At 43.4% G+C, this 22,596-nt stretch overlaps 1 protein-coding gene across 5 annotated transcripts in view; it reads left to right on the top strand.

The window, feature by feature from the left end:
• Positions 1 to 22,596, top strand: part of LOC106571291 (mRNA-capping enzyme) — a 150,634-nt gene that overhangs the window by 1,425 nt on the left and 126,613 nt on the right. The window contains exons 1-7 of one of the 5 annotated variants that reach the window (XR_014380614.1): positions 1 to 858; positions 1,285 to 1,397; positions 2,761 to 2,867; positions 3,036 to 3,094; positions 3,200 to 3,286; positions 7,556 to 7,627; positions 7,717 to 7,792. The exon at positions 1 to 858 is cut by the window's left edge and continues 1,414 nt beyond it. The gene's annotated coding sequence lies outside the window, so the exon portion shown is untranslated. The other 4 variants (XR_014380613.1, XR_014380615.1, XM_082961712.1 and 1 more) reach the window with 4 other exon arrangements.

Below are 22,596 nucleotides of genomic sequence, written 5' to 3'. Positions count from 1 at the left end.
AGTGATGCTGGACGGGCGAGCAGGTGCGGGCAATGATCGATTGAATAGCATGCATTTAGTTTTACTTGCGTTTAAGAGCAGTTGGAGGCCACGGAAGGAGAGTTGTATGGCCTTAAAGCGATGGAGTAGATCACGTGTCAAAACAAACCAGCAATATGGTAGCAATATATAGGAACACGTTTTCATGTTAATATGACGTGTAAAACAAGACTAACTGACTCAAAATAACGCGAAAGCACATACTAATGTTCAGTGTTTCTATAGGTACCTCAGCTAACTGGGGGGGGCAGGGTTCCCACTGGTCCTTAAAATCCTTGAAAGTTTGTGAATTTGAGAAAAAAAATCAAGGCCTTGAACGTTTTTGAAAATAGACATAAATAGACATTGGTCATTGAAAGTGCTTGAATTTATATATTTTGTGCAAGAATATAAATTTAAGTTCTTTAGATTTCTATGTATTTACTTAAAGTCAGTAATGGGCTAAATTCCGTTGTCTGCACGTGTCTCCCGCCGTCTGTGTGTCCTTGTTTCACGCGCCACCTACCTCGAGAAAGTGCGACGGTTACGTGCGTGCATGAGTGATTGAAGTCAAATGATGCAGGTTAAACAGCTGCAAGCAAACGACAAATCTAACGTAAAGCGGACCTTCAGCTATGCCTGGAAAATGTAAATTCCAGGACTCGTGGCTCACCAAAGACATTTACAAAGACTGGCTTGTTAAAGATCCGCAAGGCATCTATATGGCCCGATGCAGAGCCTGCAACAAATCAATAAAAGTTCACGCCATGGGCGAAGCAGCTGTGAAGAGCCATGCTGCTTGAGCATCACACAGGACGGCACTCCGCAAGTTATAAGCAGGTAGGTCCTACCCCTGGTAACACGTAGAAAGGAATACAACAACCATACTTAGTAACTAACGTTAATTAGTTAGCTAGATTATTCAATCTCTAAGTGCTTGGCAAATTAACTTCAACGTTTTGCTATGTTGTTAGCTAACGTTATCTAGATGTCTGTCAGTTCTCCCACAGAATCACACCTGTCAATATAGTGCTAGCTAGATAACGTTAGCTAAGTTGTTAACGTTACGTTAGCCAATTTGCGGCAAGCAGAGCTGGACAGTGAACGTTTTAAAATCAATTACAGTTTGCTAACGTTAGCTGAAAGTTTACATTTAGTTGAAGGATGTTCACTAGAGTTGTTAGTGACAACGTTTCATGACTAATGCTAGCTAAAGTTAGCCAGCTAGCTAGTCATTCATCAGGCTAAAAACTTATTTTCTTACAGCTCCTCAAGACAGTCCGTCAACTCGTCATAAGAGGACACATTGCGGGCTGAGACATTGTGGTGTCTGAATATGATGGAGTCTCACTACTCTTTCCACTGTAGTGAACCCACGTGTGGGTGCCATGGTTTATTAACTGTCACCTGTAACATGAAATTATTTTTAGGAACATGTTATGTATGTTTTCATATTCTCTCTCTGTGACACACACGTGCACACACAGGCTAGAAACAGAAATAAGTGTTTGATTTAAATCTTTTTTTTTTTACTCTTAGGTGTGCTGTTCTCAGACCTTCGCATGTGGGGCAGCAAAGTCCATCTGTGTGTGCACACATGGCTTGGCTTCTCATTTCAAGCATTGTCTAAAAAAAAACTGTCTGGTGGGGAGGAGAACTATGTACTTCTCTTTGAGAGCCTTAACAGAAAAACAGTCATGGCAGTGTGACTTTCACGTCCGTTTATGGGATGAGGACAAAGTTGTGGCGAGATTTTACGATTCTAAATTTATGGGACGTGTGACTGCGTTGGACCTTAAAGTGGTCTATGAGAAGCGCACCGAAGATCTAGATCTAAAGAAAAACATGGTTCAAATCTCCATGGATGGACCAAATATAAATTGGTCATTTTTACTAAAAAGTTGAAGTCCTGCCTAGATTTTGATATACACCTTATGAACATTGGCAGTTGCATTCTCCATATTGTAGATGGCGCATTTCAGAAGGGAGTGTAAGAAACAGAGTGGAAAGTCGAGAATATTGCATGCTATGTACCAATTTCTTAAGGATACTCCAGCCCACGGTCAGGACAACTTTAACATCATTGGATCATCAGATCCCCCAATGCCACTTAAGTTTTGCAAGACACGGTGGGTTGAAAATGCACCCTTGCTTGAAAGAGCTTTAGGTGTTTACCCCGTATGGCAACATGTGAAGGCTGTAGAGAAGAGATGTCCAAATCCAGGCACAAAGTCCTTTGAGGTGATTCAGGAGGCTGTTAAGGACCCTCTCATGACAGAAGAATTGAATTTCATTTTGTCAAATCAAAGTTTATTTGTCACGTGCACCGAATACAACAGGTGTAGACCTTACAGTGAAATGCTTACTTACAGGCTCTAACCAATAGTGCAAAAAAAGGTATTAGGTCAACAATGGGTAAGTAAAGAAATAAAAGCAACAGTGAAAAACAGTAGCGAGGCTACATACAGACACCGGTTAGTCAGGCTGATTGAGGTGGTATGTACATGTAGCTATGGTTAAAGTGACTATGCATATGTGACGAACAGAGAGTAGCAGTAGTGTAAAGAGGGGTTGGCGGGTGGTGGCTGTCAGGACACAGTGCAGATAGCCCGGTCAGCCAATGTGCGGGAGCGCTGGTTGGTCGGGTCAATTCAGGTAGTATGTACATGAATGTATAGTTAAAGTGAGTGGTACTATTTTCATGGTGTCTGTGACCACTCTACCTTTTCATTGTCTCACCAGGTAAATTCCTGCCAATGGAACTGTTGGGCCCCAAGTATGATGACAATGTGCCAGAAGATAACAGATGTCATCCAAGCATGCTCTCCCAATATTTAAAGCGTCTCAAGGTATGTCTTCCATGATGTTGACATGTGTTTACTAGTCTTTTGTCTCTCTTTGGGAAATATAAATCAGTGCTCTATTCACCACAGTAGTCTGTCAACATATGTTTTGTGTATTCTCTAGGTTAAAATGGATTTGCTTGTTGATCTAACAAACACTACCCACTTCTACAGTATGACCGCATAGAGATCGAGAACGAGGGTGTTAAATATGTGAAGCTTCAGTGCAAAGGGTACGTATGAGTGACCTGTTTAAAACTCAAGATTAATTCTCCATGTTTACAAATGCCACTAGTTGAAAATAATCTAATTTGTTGATGTGTTCGTTCCTTGTTTAGCCATGGAGAGTGTCCTTCAACAGAGACTACTGAGATGTTCATCAGACTGTGAGCACTTCATGGAGAAGACTACCACTGAATTGATAGGTAAGGAATGCAATGCATGCAAGTTTTTTTTACTGGAGCTGTATATTTCCTTATCTTTGTTCTTGTCTGGCGTATTATTCATACAGAAACACATGTTGTGGATACATTTTTTAAAGTTTTGATAGCAGTTGAGGTAAAATACAGTCACATTTGAACTTGGTGATACATTAGCCCAAAGTATATACAACATTCTCTTTGGGGTGTTGTATTGTAGCATATTTTCCTGACAACTCAGTGGGTGTGGCGTTTGGCCAGAGCGATGTGGATGGTTAGCCATGTCTTGCAATGGAAACCGTTTAGTTTTTTAACTAAACTGGAGCAAACTGAACAAATCAGGGAGCGACCTACCTGAATTTGTTCAATAGAAACTCGTTTTCGTTGAAAAAACTATTCCGTTTGGAGTAAGCGGTTTCTGTTACAAAAGGTTTTGCAACCGAATCAGTGTAATGAATACACCCCAGGCAAGTAGCAAACAGTAACTACAAAATAGATTATCCAAGTAAGATGAGGTACAGGTTTGTCCACTAGGGGGAGCCAGAATATAACCAAACAGTTCTAATCTTTTTAGGACCAACCAGACACCCTCCCTTCCTAATATTCCATCAGCTATTTCTGATAAGATGCATTTTGTTTGTAAATACTATAAAACGGGTTTGCTAAATATTAAGTCAAAGTAATCGCATCGCCAAACAGGCTTTCTTGTAGATTTATAACCAAGTTTGTTGGTTTGTGGTCTGCTCTGCACATAATATGTAACACATATCTGACTGAAATTGGTACTAATCAGACGCCAGCATATTAATAAACAAATTGGATGGGAATCTGAAATGTGTAGTGGCTTTTGCAGGTGCCATGTTTAGTATAGCTCACCATATGTGTGTGTATATGCAATCACTTTGTAGCTCAGCATGTGACCTGTCTGAGTATACCTCAGAAGCCCAGGGTTTGGAAAGGCCCAACTGGACCCCTGCTGCTTAGAGGCTTGAAGGCAGATAAACCAATTTCAAAACATTGCAGTCATGAATGATAAATGCATAACCTCCCCTGTTGTCCTTTTTTTTTTTTATGTCCTTGAGCATCTAGTGGGAGATGGTAAAGTGTGCAGAGGGAAATGAATATTTCTGAGGTTGGAATATATGAATGTCATTATAAAGATGTCCTGTTGTCACCCGTTGATCTTTATCTGTTGTCTCTCTGGTATTAATGCAGATGTTGAAATTAGACAGCGGGGCCCTGTGAATGTAACCCTCCTACAATTCCCCCCCATCATCATGACTGGAGGTTTCATCTCCATTTGTGCTGCCAGACAGACATCTTGTCCTGTCTGACGGACAGGGTGTTACAGCAGTCAAGTTGAGGTCAATCAGTGGAAACGTGCACCCAGTGGAGATTGCCATGCATTGACTATTCAGACTGTATCAGAGGGGGAGAGAAATATTCTTATCCTGATTACTACGATAAGTCCAGATTGACTTTCTATGACCTTACTTTCAGAGATTTTGTCAGATCTCATAGTGGCTGGTCTACCCAGTGAGTTCTCATTTTATACCACTCTCCAATTATTCCTATCTAAAGTTAAATAGAAACGTCTGAATACCAATGACCAATTGCATCATGGCCGAGGGAGATGCTTCAGACTGACGAGGCATGGAGTCTAAAATCCAAAGAAAATTTCCCCCCAAACCACCCCTGAATGCTGATAGAGGCTCTGCCATGAACATTTTTAAAGTGGAGTGAAGATTTAGTTTGCCCCTATTATCCTTCCCTGCCTTGAAGATCAAAGCAAACATGAACCGATTCCCTGTGTGCCCTGGCATTTTCTTTCCTCTCCCCTAGCGTTAGATTGCGTCTGCCATCCGTATCAATTAAGCGACTTGGTGTAGGAGTGCTGGTCTAGAATCAGTCTCTCCATGTCCATTTATTATAATCAAAAAAGCAAAACTGTTCTTAAATCATCACACCTACTCTGAGATGCTTTAAGAATACGGGCCCTGGATTATGTAGCATAACCTCCAGTTGGCTGATGAACTGGTTTTAAACATGAGGCTCCCACCTAGAGAAGTACCAGCACACAGTTAAGCTGGGTGTACACTACACTAATTTGGCCCGATTTAACTGTCCAGTACAAGTTTTTGAGATGGGAGACAATCCCCATGTCGTTGCCTACTCGGCGTGCATCCGTTTTAATGTTACGCTTCAATCATTCCGACAGCTTCACTGCCAAAATGGTATGCAGCATCATCTGGATATGTGTGCAAATAAAGTTTCTGCTGCCATTTCTGTCAAGCCGTCTAATCTGAGTGCTACCCATCCCATCATTGAACAGTTCCAGACATCCCGATATTTTCAAACATGTTTGATTTTATCGACACAATATCTGCAATACTCTTGTAGTGTGAGATGTGCAACTTCAAGTTGAGAACGGTGATCAGCAATAGCCAATGAGAGCTCGCCAAAGAAGCCAGTGATATTACGTTGTTTTGCATCACCCAGAATGTGTGGACTTGCGCAGGAGGCATGACTACTACTAGTATCCGTTTGTACTTGCCTTTCAACCAAAGCGTCAAATCGTTACAGCTCTGAAGTTCACAACCAATGTTATTCAATTCAAAATGTTGGCTAGAACATTTCAACTCTATGGCAAGCATGAATGTCTGACTGAAAACATTTTGAAGCTGCTTTGAACCACAGCTCATTCTAGCTACGTTAACCTGTTTGGGCTAGGGGGCAGTATTGAGAATTTTGGAAAAAATGTGCCCATTTTTAACTGCCTCCTACACCAACTCAGAAGCTAGAATATGCATATTATTTTTCAGGTTTGCGCGATTAGCCCCCGTGGAGTATTTTAATTCGGCTGTTTAGTTTATTGCAGATTCCCGGTCGGAATATTATCGCTTTTCTACGAGATAAATGGCATAAAAATTGGTTTTAAACAGCGGTTGACATGCTTCGAAGTACGGTAATGGAATATTTAGAATTTTATTGTCACGAATTGCGCCATGCGCGCGACACTTCTTTACTATTTCGGATAGTGTCTGGAACGCACGAACAAAACGCCGCTATTCGGATATAACGATGGATTATTTTGGACCAAACCAACATTTGTTATTGAAGTAGCAGTCCTGGGTGTGCATTCTGACGAAGACAACAAAAGGTAATCAAACTTTTATATTAGTAAATCTGATATTGGTGAGTGCTAAACTTGCCGGGTGTCTAAATAGCGAGCCCGTGATGCCTGGGCTATGTACTTAGAATATTGCAAAATGTGCTTTCACCAAAAAGCTATTTTAAAATCGGACATATCGAGTGCATAGAGGTCTGTATCTATAATTCTTAAAATAATTGTTATGCTTTTTGTGAACGTTTATCATGAGTAATTTAGTAAAATGTTAGCGAATTCCCCGGAAGTTTGCGGGGGTATGCTAGTTCTGAACGTCACATGCTAATGTAAAAAGCTGGTTTTTGATATAAATATGAACTTGATTGAACAAAACATGCATGTATTGTATAACATAATGTCCTAGGGTTGTCATCTGATGAAGATCATCAAAGGTGAGTGCTGCATTTAGCTGTCTTCTGGGTTTTGGTGACATTATATGCTGGCTTGAAAAATGGGTGTCTGATTATTTCTGGCTTGGTACTCTGCTGACATAATCTAATGTTTTGCTTTCGTTGTAAAGCCTTTTTGAAATCGGACAGTGTGGTTAGATTAACGAGAGTCTTGTCTTTAAATAGCTGTAAAATAGTCATATGTTTGAGAAATTGAAGTAATAGGATTTTTAAGGTTTTGAAAATCGCGCCACAGGCTGCAAGTGGCTGTTACGTAGGTGGGACGAATTCGTCCCGCCTAGCCCAGAGAGGTTAACAATCTAATCACATTGTTTTTGCGAGACAGCGTGGTGGAATGGAGATTCCTCATGACCAAGTGAAGAATGGTGTAGTTTGTGACACCTTGTCTGTGCCAGATCGTTTAGTGTGGCACCACTACGTTGGCAAGACAAACTACAGGAAAGACAGTCGTTTAATGTGAGAGGCTCAGCGAGGTTAAGATTTTGAAAGTCGTGTAGTGAACACCCGGCATATGGGCTCTCTCAGGAGGATTCAGTGGGCGTTATGTGTAGCCAGGCTACCACCACCTCCTCTCTTCACAGATAGGACTATTGATTTTGCAAGAGAGGGATGGTTGGAAAATGACAGGGTTATTGAACTGTCTCATTTGTGTTTCATTGAATGTCAAATGTATTTATAAAGCCCTTTTTACATCAGCAGATATCACAAAGTGCTTGTACAGAAACTCAGCCTAAAACAGCAAGCGATCCAGCTGTAGAAGCACAATTGCAAGTACGCACATACACACTATTGTAGTAGTAGGAACAGATGGGCACTTTGCTTGATTGACTTAAGCAGTGTCTCTCTTTGTTCTCCCACAGGTGTCCACTGCACGCACGGCTTCAATCGGACAGGCATTCTGATCTGTGCATACCTGGTGGAGAAGATGGATTGGAGGTAAGGCCTAGCCATCCCAATCAAGCAGCACCACAGGGAACTTTGTTTGTTACTGTCTGTCTGGCCGTCCGCCAGCCAGCCAAATCACTTAATGGATTCCTATATTGACCACACAACCAACACAATTCCAAGAGTGGTTTGTTTTGTGTCACTCCTCTGTGTTCAGGATATACTTCTCTTGCCCCCTAAGGGGGTGTAGCCATGTTGCAGTGGAAGCAGACTTAAGTAATTTAGTAAATTGTTAGCAAATTCCCCGGAAGTTTGCGGGGGGTATGCTAGTTCTGAACGTCACATGCTAATGTAAAAAGCTGGTTTTTGATATAAATATGAACTTGATTGAACAAAACATGCATGTATTGTATAACATAATGTCCTAGGGTTGTCATCTGATGAAGATCATCAAAGGTGAGTGCTGCATTTAGCTGTCTTCTGGGTTTTGGTGACATTATATGCTGGCTTGAAAAATGGGTGTCTGATTATTTCTGGCTTGGTACTCTGCTGACATAATCTAATGTTTTGCTTTCGTTGTAAAGCCTTTTTGAAATCGGACAGTGTGGTTAGATTAACGAGAGTCTTGTCTTTTAAAATGCTGTGAAATAGTCATATGTTTGAAAAATTGAAGTTTTTGTATTTTTGAGGAATTTGTAATTCGCGCCACGCCTATCATTGGATATTGGAGCAGGTGTTCCGCTAGCGGAACGTCTAGATGTAAGAGGTTAAGATGTCAGCATATTTCAGCTGGCGCCTAGCTGAACTCGGCTATCCGACTCGAACGAAAGTCCCTTAAAAGACTTTGCTTGCATAACGAGAAAAAAAGGGAATAGTACTGTTTGTCCATCTTGTGATGCCATAGCCAGTATAAACTTCTTCACAATACTCCATATTAACATAAGAAAACTCAAGAAATCTGTCATTTTAAAAAATGTTCAAAGGAGATATTATTCTCGCATTTTTACATCTAAGATGTTTGGTTTAGTGTTTTTCAATGAACATTTTTTTGCATGAAAACGAGTCTCTCGTTGAATGACTACAAAGACTTCATTGAAGGGTCCCTACTACGAAGGGGCGTAGACTTCGGTTTATGCACAAACTGTTTAGGCTGGGAAGCATGCGGACTCCTTTAGCCTTGTAGTTTATTGGATTGGGTTCTATTTCAACTATCTCTGCCTGCCCAAACCACGTAATAAGCCCCAATACAAAACCAGTTACTTCATTGACAACTGCAATTATGGCCTCTGGGTTATTTTATTGTGATTTTGAAGTTATTATTTTAGGTCAGAACAGAAAATAGCAAACCAATATACATTATACACATGGATTTATGTTAAGTCATGTGGGCCAAATTGTAGCCAGTGATTTGGGTTTCTTGATCTGAAAACAAGGCTCCCTACATTTTATCAGCATATCGAATGTGCGACGCGGGCTGGCAGCATTCTGGATCATTACTACTCTAACTTCCGCAACGCATATAAAGCCCTCCCTTGCCCTCCTTTCGGCAAATCTGACCACGACTCCATTTTGTTGCTCCCAGCCTGTAGACAGAAACTAAAACAGGAAACGGCGTGCTCAGGTCTGTTCAACGCTGGTCCGACCAATCGGATTCCACGCTTCAAGATTGCTTCAATCACGTGGACTGGGATATGTTCCGGATAGCCTCAGACAACAACATGGATGTATACGCTGATTCGGTGAGCGAGTTTATTAGCAAGTGCATCGGTGATGTTGTACCCACGGTGAATATTAAAACCTTCCCCAACCAGAAACCGTGGATTGATGGCAGCATTTGCGCAAAACTGAAAGCGCGAACCACTGCTTTTAATCAGGGCAAAATGACTGGAAACCTGACCGAATACAAACAGTGTAGCTATTCCCTCTGCAAGGCAATCAAACAAGCTAAGCGTCAGTAGAGACACAAAGTAGAGACGCAATTCAACGGCTCAGACACGAGACGTATGTGGCAGGGTCTGCAGTCAATCACGGATTACAAAAAGAAAACCAGCCCTGTCGTGGACACCGTCTTGCTCCCAGACAAATTAAACAACTTCTTTGCTTGCTTTGAGGACAATAGTGCCACTGACACGGCCCGCTACCGAAACCTGCGGACTCTCCTTCACCGCGGCCAACTTGAGTAAAACATTTAAACGTGTTAACCCTCGCAAGGCTGCCTGCCCAGACGGCATCCCTAGCCGCATCCTCAGAGCATGCGCAGACCAGCTGGCTGGTGTGTTTATGGATATTCAATCAATCTCTATCCCAGTCTGCTGTTCCCACATGCTTCAAGAGGGCCACCATTGTTCCTGTTCCCAAGAAAGCTAAGGTAACTGAGCTAAAGGACTATCGCCCCGTAGCACTCACTTCCGTCATCATGAAGTGCTTTGAGAGACTAGTCAAGGATCATATCACCTCCACCCTACCTGACACCCTAGACCTACTCCAATTTGCTTACTGCCCCAATAGGTCCACAGACGACACAATCGCAATCACACTGCCCTAACCCATCTGGACAAGAGGAATACCTATGTAAGAATGCTGTTCATCGATTACAGCTCAGCATTTAACACCATAGTACCCTCAACTCGTCATTAACTTGAGACCCTGGGTCCTGGACTTTCTGGCGGGCCGCCCCCAGGTGGTGAGGGTAGGACACAACGCCTCCAACTCAATCATCAAGTTTGCAGACAACACTACAGTGGTAGGCTTGATTACCAACAACGATGAGACAGCCTACAGGGAGGAGGTGAGGGCCCTCGGAGTGTGGTGTCAGGAAAGTAACCTCGCACTCAACGTCAACAAAACAAAGGAGATGATCGTGGACTTCAGGAAACAGCAGAGGGAACACCCCCCCTAATCTACATCGACGGGACAGTAGTGAAGGTGAAAAGTTTCAAGTTCCTCGGCATACACATCACAAACTGAAATGGTCCACCCACACAGACAGCGTGGTGAAGGAGGCGCAACAGCGCCTCTTCAACCTCCAGGAGGCTGAAGAAATTTGGCTTGTCACCGAAAACACTCTAGAACTTTTTTACAGATGCACAATCGAGAGCATCCTGTCGGGCTGTATCAATTCCTGGTACGGCAACTGCTCCGTCCACAACCGTAAGGCTCTCCAGAGGGTAGTGAGGTCAGCACTTACAGCTCTAGCAGGGCAAAAATTTGACGACCTGACTTGTTGGAAAGTTGGCATCCTATGACAGTGCCACTTTAAGTCACTGAGCTCTTAAGGCCATTCTACTGCCAATGTTTGTCTATGGAGATTGCATGACTGTGCTCTATTTTATCCACCTTTCAGCAACAGGTGTGGCTGAAATAGCCAAATCCACTAATTTGAAGGGGTGCCAACATACTTTTTTGTGTGTGTATATATCTTTGTTACATTTTGAGTAGATTGGTAATATTGGTTTGAGTAAGAATAGATAGAATTTGGAGACTATGCCCTTACTTACCCTTGCTGTCATTATTTTGTGAATAGGATGAGATTCTAGATTTGAACCTCAGGGTTCCATAAGCACGTACAGCAGAACAAAGCTGCACATAAAAGAAAAATGAAGAACCAGGCAGATTGTATAGCTTTTTCAAGTCTTGGAATGCATGTAAGCTACAACTGTCCACAATGTCAGAGTATGATTTCCCTTCTCACTCCAAGCTAGAAACTATATTGGTTGGCCACCCAAGAGGAGATGATGATTGATGTATTTGCAATGGTTCCCCATTGAACGCCATACTGTATTGTTTGCCTGATGATGGGGCCAGAGGTGAGTTTGGCTTTTTTGATAGAAATGTTTGAATATGCCAGATCTTGAAGCCTGTATGGCTTTGCTAAATTCTCTTTCAGGGGGCTCCAGGCCACTGGGATATTGGGGTTCACCACACACGTAGTGGTCTTAGCATAAAGGCCCAAAAATATAATTTAAGATTGGGGAGGTTTTTGGCCTCCAGAACACTGCTGTCTCTTTTAAAGTGGACAGTTTGATCCATATTAATTTGGAGATGAATGTATGCAGTTTCTTCCAATATCCCATTGGTGGTGAAACGGGAATCATAGAGCTGTAAAAGTTTCTGTGGAAGTATGTTCATCTTAACGATGGAAATACATGTCTGAAAAGAGTTTTAATTTTTGCATTGAGACCATCTTTGCAGGGCCGACTATTTGTTTATAAACACTATTGAAATTGGTAGTGGTGGTGATATGTTGTCAATACCTAGGTATTTGAGATTGGGATTACTATTGGGATGTCGGGACAGAGTATTCCTCATTCAGCTGAGTTGGTGCTGATTTTGACCAATACATTTTGTAACCTGAGATTGAATATACACTGCTCAAAGAAATAAAGGGAACACTTAAACAACACATCCTAGATCTGAATGAAAGAAATCATCTCAAATACTTTTTTCTTTACATAGTTGAATGTGCTGACAACAAAATCACACAAAAATAATCAATGGAAATCCAATTTATCAACCCAAGGAGGACTGGGTTTGGAGTCACACTCAAAATTAAAGTGGAAAACCACACTACAGGCTGATCCAACTTTGATGTAATGTCCTTAAAACAAGTCAAAATGAGGCTCAGTAGTGTGTGTGGCCTCCACGTGCCTGTATGACCTCCCTACAACGCTTGGGCATGCTCCTGATGAGGTGGCGGATGGTCTCCTGAGGGATCTCCTCCCAGACCTGGACTAAAGCATCCGCCAACTCCTGGACAGTCTGTGGTGCAACGTGGCGTTGGTGGATGGAGCGAGACATGATGTCCCAGATGTGCTCAATTGGATTCAGGTCTGGGGAACGGGCGAGCCAGTCCATAGCATCAATGCCTTCCTCTTGCAGGAACTGCTGACACACTCCAGCCACATGAGGTCTAGCATTGTCTTGCATTAGGAGGAACCCAGGGCCAACCGCACCAGCATATGGTCTCACAAGGGGTCTGAGGATCTCATCTCGGTACCTAATGGCAGTCAGGCTACCACTGGCGAGCACAGGGAGGGCTGTGCGGCCCCCCAAAGAAATGCCACCCCACACCATGACTGACCCACCGCCAAACCGGTCATGCTGGAGGATGTTGCAGGCAGCAGAACGTTCTCCACGGCGTCTCCAGACTGTCACGTGCTGAGTGTGAACCTGCTTTCATCTGTGAAGAGCACAGGGCGCCAGTGGCGAATTTGCCAATCTTGGTGTTCTCTGGAAAATCCCAAACGTCCTGCACGGTGTTGGGCTGTAAGCACAACCCCCACCTGTGGACGTCGGGCCCTCATACCACCCTCATGGAGTCTGTTTCTGACTGTTTGAGCAGACACATGCACATTTGTGGCCTGCTGGAGGTCAATTTGCAGGGCTCTGGCAGTGCTTCTCCTGCTCCTCCTTGCACAAAGGCGGAGGTAGCGGTCCTGCTGCTGGGTTGTTGCCCTCCTACGGCCTCCTCCACGTCTCCTGATGTACTGGCCTGTCTCCTGGTAGCGCCTCCATGCTCTGAACACTACGCTGACAGACACAGCAAAGCTTCTTGCCACAGCTCGCATTGATGTGCCATCCTGGATGAGCTGCACTACCTGAGCCACTTGTGTGGGTTGTAGACTCCGTCTCATGCTACCACTAGAGTGAAAGCACCGCCAGCATTCAAAAGTGACCAAAACATCAGCCAGGAAGCATAGGAACCGAGAAGTGGTCTGTGGTCCCCACCTGCAGAACCACTCCTTTATTGGGGGTGTCTTGCTTATTGCCTATAATTTCCACCTGTTGTCTATTCCATTTGCACAACAGCATGTGAAATTTGTCAATCAGTGTTGCTTCCTAAGTGGACAGTTTGATTTCACAGAAGTGTGATTGACTTGGAGTTACATTGTGCTTAAGTGTTCCCTTTATTTTTTTGAGCAGTGTACATTTTTAAAGATGTAGGGAATGAAGAATGTCTTCAACATAAAATGTAATCTGCATAAAGGGCTCTGTTCTATATGTGTGATGTCATAAAGGAGGGATGCTGTCTATCAATGAAGTCACGCTTAGGGAAAGACGGAGCTTGTGGTGGAGAGCCAACTCCAGAGGTGCTGAATAATTTACTGCACCGGAGCAGAAAGGCAGGGGATGAATGTGTGTTTGGGCAGAGAGAGATTGCATCTAGAAATGTTTAGCAGAATCTGTGAATTCCCTTGGGTTTAGAGTTGGAGGTATAGACAGGATGAGGATGGACCTCCTCAATTCCCCTCCACCCCCCATTTCCTCTGGTTTAATAATCCCACAGCACTCAGACAGTCTGAGATGTGCATCACTTCTGGTTTTGGATGACATTTACATTTTAGTCAATTAGCAGACGCTCTTATCCAGAGCGACTTACAGTAGTGAATGCATACATTTCATTTCATACATTTTTTTTTCTTCCTGTGCTGGCCCCCCGTGGGAATCGAACCCACAACCCTGGCATTGCAAACACCATGCTCTACCAACTGAGCTACAGGGATGACTATCACATGTGGTTCATCTTTCCTTTCTCACACTGTCAGCCACAGAATCAGTCAGCGAACATACAATAACTAAGCAGCGACGTGATCAGAAACAGTTGTTGAATGATTTTTGACAGGGTTGTCCATTGGTCAAAGATGATTGATGAGCTGAGACGGTGTAGTCCACTGATGGATATCAATTAACTCCTGTCTCTAGAGGGATCTCCTGTTAGGCCAGAGGGCCTGACTGATTCTGTGTTTCCTTCATCTTGATGTAAGTATTGAGGCGGCGGTGGCTGCGTTCGCACTTGGGATCTGCAAAGGCGACCACCTCAAGGAACTCTTCTGTCATTGTGGACGTGCCTGCCCCCCCCCCAACGTGATTGGTCGGTAGTCGTCTCAGTTGGGGACCCTCTGAGTTAAAAAGTGGTGAGACTGTCTGTGAAAAGACTGGGGAAATGGGCTGGAGCCAAGGAAAGATTCTGTGTCTGCACAATTAATCAAATTCACATCAGAATTGCAATATGCGGCATATCCACACGAAGCATGCAATATTTTGAACCGCCCCTCAGCTGTGTGTAACATCTGTTTTTAGTATAATCTGTTTGTCGTCTCGCTCTTTTGTAGCTGCTTCCCACACACACAGCCCCTGTCACTCTAGCAGCGCACTTCCTCCTCACGGTTAGATTCATACTAAAGGCATCAGCATGCTTCAGTTCGGCTGGCGGCTCGCACACTCCCTTAAAAGACCTTCACTTGAAAAACAATACGCCGTATTCAGTATACACTTCCTCAAAATAGTCTGAATTAATCTAAGATAACTCAAGAAATCCGTCATTAATTTTTGTTTTTGCGGAGATCTTTATTACATCTAAGATGTTTGGTGCAGTAATTCTCAATGAAGAAATGTGCATTAAAATGACTTGATTGAAGAATCCCTATTGTTGACCAATCACCGATGAAGGGGCGTAGACTTCGGCTTGCCTCTAGGAAAAAATTGGTGTTCCTGAACAGACGGGGGGGGGAAAAACAACTCACCGTTGTCAAGCGAACAAAAACGTCACAAAATGTCGTCATAACAAACTCAACAGAAACGTCCTCTCGCTGTCAACTGCATTTATTTTCAGCAAACTTAACATGTGTAAATATTTGTATAAACATCAGATTTACCAACTGAGGTATAAACTGAACAAGTTCCACAGACGTGACGAACAGAAATTGAATGTGTCCTTGAACAAAGGGGGCAGGGTCAAAAGTAAGTCAGTATCTGGTGTGGCCACCAGCTGCATTAAGTACTGCAGTGCATCTCCTCATGGACTGCACCAGATTTGCCGGTTTTTGCTGTGAGATGTTACCCCACTCTTCCACCAAGGCACCTGCAAGTTTCTTGGAATGGCCCTAGCCCTCACCCTCCGATCCAACAGGTCCCAGACATGCTCAATGGGATTGAGATCTGGGCTCTTCGCTGGCCATGGCAGAACACGGACATTCCTGTCTTGCAGGAAATCACGCACAGAACGAGCAGTATGGCTGATGGCATTGTCATGCTGGAGGGTCATGTCAGGATGAGCCAGCAGGTAGGGTACCACATGAGAGAGGAGGTTGTCTTCCCTGTAACGCACAGCGTTGAGATTGCCTGCAATGACAACAAGCTCAGTTCCATGATGCTGTGACACCCTGCCCCAGCCCATGACGGACCCTCTGGAGCGGGATCGATTTGGAGGTGAACAGGCCTTGGTGTAACGCTCATTCCTTTGACGATAAACGCGAATCCGACCATCACCCCTGGTGAGACAAAACCGCGAATCGTCAGTGAAGAGCACTTTTTGCCAGTCCTGTCTGGTCCAGCGACGGTGGGTTTGTGCCCATAGGCAACGTTATTGCCGGTGATGTCAGGTAAGGACCTGCTTTACAACAGGCTTGCAAGCCCTCAGTCCAGCCTTTCTCAGCCTATTGCGGACAGTCTGAGCACTGATGGAGATTGTGGGTTCCTGGTGTAACTCGGGCAGTTGTTGCCATCCTGTACCTGTCCCGCAGGTGTGATTTTCGGATGTACCGATCCTGTGCAGGTGTTGTTACACGTGGTCTGCCACTGCGAGGACGATCAGCTGTCTGTCCTGTCTCCCTGTGGTGCTGTCTTAGGCATCTCACATTATGGATATTGCAATTTATTTCCATGGCCACATCTGCAGTCCTCATGCCTCCATGCAGCATGCCTGAGGCACGTTCACGCAGATGAGCAGGGACCCTGGGCATCTTTCTTTTGGTGTTTTTCAGAGTCAGTAGAAAGGCCTCTTTAGTGTCCTAAGTTTTCATAACTGTGACCTTAATTGCCTGTTAGTGCAATTAAGCTGTTAGTGTCTCAACGACCGTTCCACAGGTGCATGTTCATTACCGTAATTTCCGGACTATTGAGCGCACCTGAATATAAGCCTGAATTAAAAAAAATATATTATTTTGAACATAAATAAGCCACACTAGTCTATAAGCCGCAGGTGCCTACCGGTACATTGAACAAATTCATTTTACACAGGCTTTAACGAAACACGGCTTGTAACAAAAAATAAATAGGCTTTAACGAAACATGGCTTGTCATCGACTCATTAAGACCAAGCTCCCGTGCAGCAGCTCTATTTCCTTTTCCAACAGCCAGATCAATTGCCTTCAACTTGAAAGCTGCATCATATGCATTTCTGTGTCTTTGCCATGATGAGGGTGACAAAATGACTACAGTAATCAGAATGATGGGAAGTTTGAGAGCGCTCAATTTAATCTAAACAGTAAACAAAAAAGTTGTTTGACCTTAACCCGTTCGGCAATTTCATTGGTCTAATGAAAGCTTCATGCCTCCAAAAAACTGAGCATGTCACAATGTGTTTTTTTTGTTAGAAAAAAAATTTGAAAGCGGGAAAAATGCATATATTAGCCGCGTCATTGTTTAAGCCGCGAGGTTCAAAGCCTGGGAAAAAAGTTGCGGCTTATAGTCCAGAAATTACGGTAATTGTTTATGGTTCATTGAACAAGCATGGGAAACAGTGTTTAACCTGTTTAGGATGGGGGGCAGTATTTTCACAGCCGGATAAAAAACGTACCCGATTTAATCTGGTTATTACTCCTGCCCAGAACCTAGAATATGCATATAATTAGTAGATTTGGATAGAAAACACTCAAGTTTCTAAAACTGTTTGAATGGTGTCTGTGAGTATAACAGAACTCATATGGCAGTCAAAACCCTGAGACAAATCCTAACAGGAAGTGGAAATCTGATGTGTGGAATCACTTTCAAGCTTTGCCATTGAAACACACATGGACTTATTAATCATTTAGCACTTCCTAAGGCTTCCACTAGATGTCAACAGTCTTTACAAAGTGGTTTGAGTCTTCTATGGTAGAAACTGACCCAAAGAGAGGCTTGGGAAGTTGGTCACAGGGGGAGGGCAATTACTACTATGATGCGGGCGCCCATGGGAACCCTTTTGTTAATAAACGTTTAGTAAGACAATGCAATCGTCCGCCTTGAATATTATTGAAGCTCTGGTTGAAAAAGGCCCTAAAGATTTATGTTATACAACGTTTGACATGTTTGAACGAACGTAAATATATATTTTTTGCACATTCGTGACGACAAGTCCCGCGTGCGTACATTATGAGTAGCCTTCGGAACGTGCTAACAAGAAGGAACTATTGGGACATAAATGAACTTTTTCGAACAAAACTACATTTGTTGTTGACCTGGGATTCCTGGAAGTGCCTTCTGATGAAGATAATCAACGGTAAGGGAATATTTACAATAGTATATTTGATTTTAGATGGTTCCAAGATGGCGCTAACATGTATCGCCTAGCCTATTTTTCTGAGCATACCACGTCGTTTATTGCAAAGTGTGATTTCCCAGTTATTTTTAAATCTGGCAATGCGGTTGCATTCACGATCTATAATTCTTTGAATGACAATATTACATTTTAACAATGTTTTCGAATAGTAATTTTGTAAATTGTAGCGCTGATTCACCGGAAGCATTTGAGGGAAAATATTTCCTGAACGTCACGCGCCGATATAAAATGCTGTTTTTATATACACTGCTCAAAAAAATAAAGGGAACACTAAAATAACACATCCTAGATCTGAATGAATGAAAATCTTATTAAATACTTTTTTCTTTACATAGTTGAATGTGCTGACGACAAAATCACACAAATAATCAATGGAAATCCAATTTATCAACCCATGGAGGTCTGGATTTGGAGTCACACACAAAATTAAAGTGGAAAACCACTCTACAGGCTGATCCAACTTTGATGTAATGTCCTTAAAACAAGTAAAAATGAGGCTCAGTAGTGTGTATGGCCTCCACGTGCCTGTATGACCTCCCTACAACGCCTGGGCATGCTCCTGATGAGGTGGTGGATGGTCTCCTGAGGGATCTCCTCCCAGACCTGGACTAAAGCATCCGCCAACTCCTGGACAGTCTGTGGTGCAACGTGGCGTTGGTGGATGGAGCGAGACATGATGTCCCAGATGTGCTCAATTGGATTCAGGTCTGGGGAACGGGCGGGCCAGTCCATAGCATCAATGCCTTCCTCTTGCAGGAGCTGCTGACACACTCCAGCCACATGAGGTCTAGCATTGTCTTGCATTAGGAGGAACCCAGGGCCAACCGCACCAGCATATGGTCTCACAAGGGGTCTGAGGATCTCATCTCGGTGCCTAATGGCAGTCAGGCTACCTCTGGCGAGCACATGGAGGGCTTTGCGGCCCCCCAAAGAAATGCCACCCCACACCATGACTGACCCACTGCCAAACCGGTCATGCTGGAGGATGTTGCAGGCAGCAGAACGTTCTCCACGGCGTCTCCAGACTCCGTCACGTCTGTCACGTGCTCAGTGTGAACCTGCTTTCATCTGTGAAGAGCACAGGGCGCCAGTGGTGAATTTGCCAATCTTGGTGTTCTCTGGCAAATGCCAAACGTCCTGCACGGTGTTGGGCTGTAAGCACAAGCCCCACCTCTGGACGTCGGGCCCTCATACCACCCTCATGGAGTCTGTTTCTGACTGTTTGAGCAGACACATGCACATTTGTGGCCTGCTGGAGGTCATTTTGCAGGGCTCTGGCAGTGCTTCTCCTGCTCCTCCTTGCACAAAGGCGGAGGTAGCGGTCCTGCTGCTGGGTTGTTGCCCTCTCCTGGTAGCGCCTCCATGCTCTGGACACTACGCTGACAGACACAGCAAACCTTCTTGCCACAGCTCGCATTGATGTGCCATCCTGGATGAGCTGCACTACCTGAGCCACTTGTGTGGGTTGTAGACTCCGTCTCATGCTACCACTAGAGTGAAAGCACCGCCAGCATTCAAAAGTGACCAAAACATCAGCCAGGAAGCATAGGAACTGAGAAGTGGTCTGTGGTTACCACCTGCAGAACCACTCCTTTATTGGGGGTGTCTTGCTAATTGCCTATAATTTCCACCTGTTGTCTATTCCATTTGCACAACAGCATGTGAAATGTATTGTCAATCAGTGTTGCTTCCTAAGTGGACAGTTTGATTTCACGGAAGTGTGATTGACTTGGAGTTATATTGTGTTGTTTAAGTGTTCCCTTTATTTTTTTGAGCAGTATGTAAATATGAACTTTATCGAGCAAAAAATGCATGTATTGTGTAACATGATGTCCTAGGAGTGTCATCTGATGAAGATTGTCAAAGGTTAGTGCTGCATTTAGCTGTGTTTTGGGTATTTGTGATGCATGCTAGTTGCTTTGAAAATGGCAGTGTGATTTTTTTTTTTTTTTGGCAGGGTACTCTCCTAACATCTGTTTTGCTTTTGCTGTAAAGCCTTTTTGAAATCGGACAACGTGGTTCGATTCAGGAGAGGTGTATCTATAAAATGGTGTAAAATAGTCATATGTTTGAGAAATTGAAATTATAGCATATAGAGGTATTTGTATTTCGCGCGACGCGATTCCACTGGTTGTTGACTAGGGTGGGACGCAAGCGTTCCACGTTCCCAGACAGGTTAAACAGCGTTTGATATGCTTCTAAGTACGGTAATGGAACATTTTGACTTTTCGTCTCTGGTTCCGCGCTCGCGCGTTATGCCTTTGGATAAGTGATCTGTACGCACGAACAAAACGGAGGTATTTGGACATAAATATGGATTATTTCGAACAAAAACAAAATTTATCGTGGAAGTAACAGTCCTGGGAGTGCATTCTGACGAAGATCAGCAAACGTAAGATAATATTTCTAATACTAATTCTGAGTTTGTGGCCCCGAACTTGGCGGGTGTCTGTATAGCTTGCTGTGATGGCTGAGCTATGTACTCAGAATATTGAAAAATGTGCTTTCTCCGTAAAGCTATTTTAAAATCTGACACAGCGGTGCATTCCAGGAGTAGTCTATAATTCTTTAAATAATTGTTATATATTTTGTCAATGTTTGAGTATTTTAGTAAATTGATGTGCACATTCACCGGAAGTTTTGGTAGGAATACATTTTCTGAACATCACGCGCCAATGTAAAATGCTCTTTTTGGATATAAATATGAACTTTATCGAACAAAACATACAGGTATTGTTTAACATAATGTCCTAGGTGTGTCATCTGATGAAGATTTGTCAAAGGTTAGTGCTTCATTTAGCTGTGTTTTGGGTTTTATTGACATGTCCTTGCTTGGAAAATGGCTGTGTGATTATTTTTGTCTATGTACTGTCACAGGCCGGCTCATAGCCTGTGGCAAAAATGAGAGGACATCGACAACTGGTATAGGCCAATTCAAAACGTTCTTTATTATAAAACAAAACTATTAACTATAAACAAAGAAAAAGGAATGAGGTGTGGAAATGTCATAATGTAAGGTGCATGGATGCGTGAATATGTGTGGGAAGATTGATGAACATTTTTTTTAAATCAATTTTAGAATAAGGCTGTAACACAAATGTGTTAAGTGAAGGGGTCTGAATACGTTGCAGAATGCACTGTCCACCATCTGGTAGCAGTGTGTGTGTGTGAGACCCACTCTTATACAGGTTGGCATTTATTGTCATGAGTCTTGCCCTGGAGGCAGCTCTGCAGTGCTGGCACAGCCACAAAGTCATAGGATCTTTAAACCTAACCTTAACCACACAGCTAACCCTAATGCCTAACCTTAAATGAAGACCAAAAGGCAAATGTTTTTTGTTTTCATCAAGTTTTTACGATTTAGCCAATTTTAACTTTGCAGCTGGCCCATCTAGCAGAAATCGCCCCGTTCTGCCTCCAGGGCAAGATCCATGACAATAAATGTCTTAATGAATTTGTATATTTCAGAGCGTTGTGCTGTTAAGGTTAGGCTTGCACATTTTGGGGAATATTCAGAGGTGGAAACTTTCCGTCGGAATATATGGGAATTAACAGAAATATATGCAAATGTAATATTAATACAATTTAAATATAGATGTTTTTTGCATTGGCTATGTTTACCATATAATATGGAGACAAACAAACTTTATTGAATGTGATCCCCAATGAGCCATCGCATCTCCCAAAAACGTTTTCAACATACATCTGTAAAATGATAGTCTAGAAACTAAAGCTTTGTTTGTCTTCATCTCAGGCTTCCATGTCTTCTCCCTGGACCTTCTCAATGTCCACCTCTTGATTATCAGACTCTGAGGCCTCATCTTCACTCTCACTTTCCAACCTTGTTGAGGATGGCTCGTTGTCAGGCTCAAAAAGCCTCACGTTTGCCCGGATGGCCACCAATTTTTCATCCCTTGTATTGGACAGCCTGGTGTGTGTGTGTGTGTGTGTGTGTGTGTGTGTGTGTGTGTGTTTTCCCAAACAAGGACCAGTTGCGCTCTGAGGCGGCTGATGTTGGCGGGATTTGGAGGATGATGGCGGCAACAGGGGAAAGAGCCTCAGATCCACAAAGTCCCTGATGAGATATGTTGGCACGACTGTCATATTGCATCTCCATCCCAAAGCCCTTGCTTGGAAGTGTACTTCGTCAGACTGCCAAGAACCTTGCCCTCATCCAGGCCAAGGTGGCGAGACACGGTAGTGAAGACACCATAGGCCTTGTTGATCTCTGCACCAGACAGGATGCTCTTGCCAGCATACCTGGGGTCTAACATGTACGCTGTGGCGTGTATGGGCTTCAAGCAGAAGTCTTCGTTTTTTATATGTGTTTCAGAACTGCAGTTTCCTCTGCTTGTAGCAACAGTGAAGTGGGCAGGGCAGTACGGATTTCTTCTCTTACATCTGCAAGCAAGGTCTGAACATCAAACGGGATGGCATTGTCTCCCTCAATCCGTGCAATGGCTACTGCTATAGGTTTCAGGCTGCTTGCCACTCTCCCAAAATACATCATCCATGAGGATCCTCTTGATGGGGCTGT

Source organism: Salmo salar, chromosome 15 (genome assembly GCF_965601325.2).
Source record: "Salmo salar chromosome 15, fSalSal1, whole genome shotgun sequence".
NCBI classification, from domain to species: Eukaryota; Metazoa; Chordata; class Actinopteri; order Salmoniformes; family Salmonidae; genus Salmo; species Salmo salar.
This window is presented reverse-complemented; position numbering and strand designations above follow the sequence as displayed.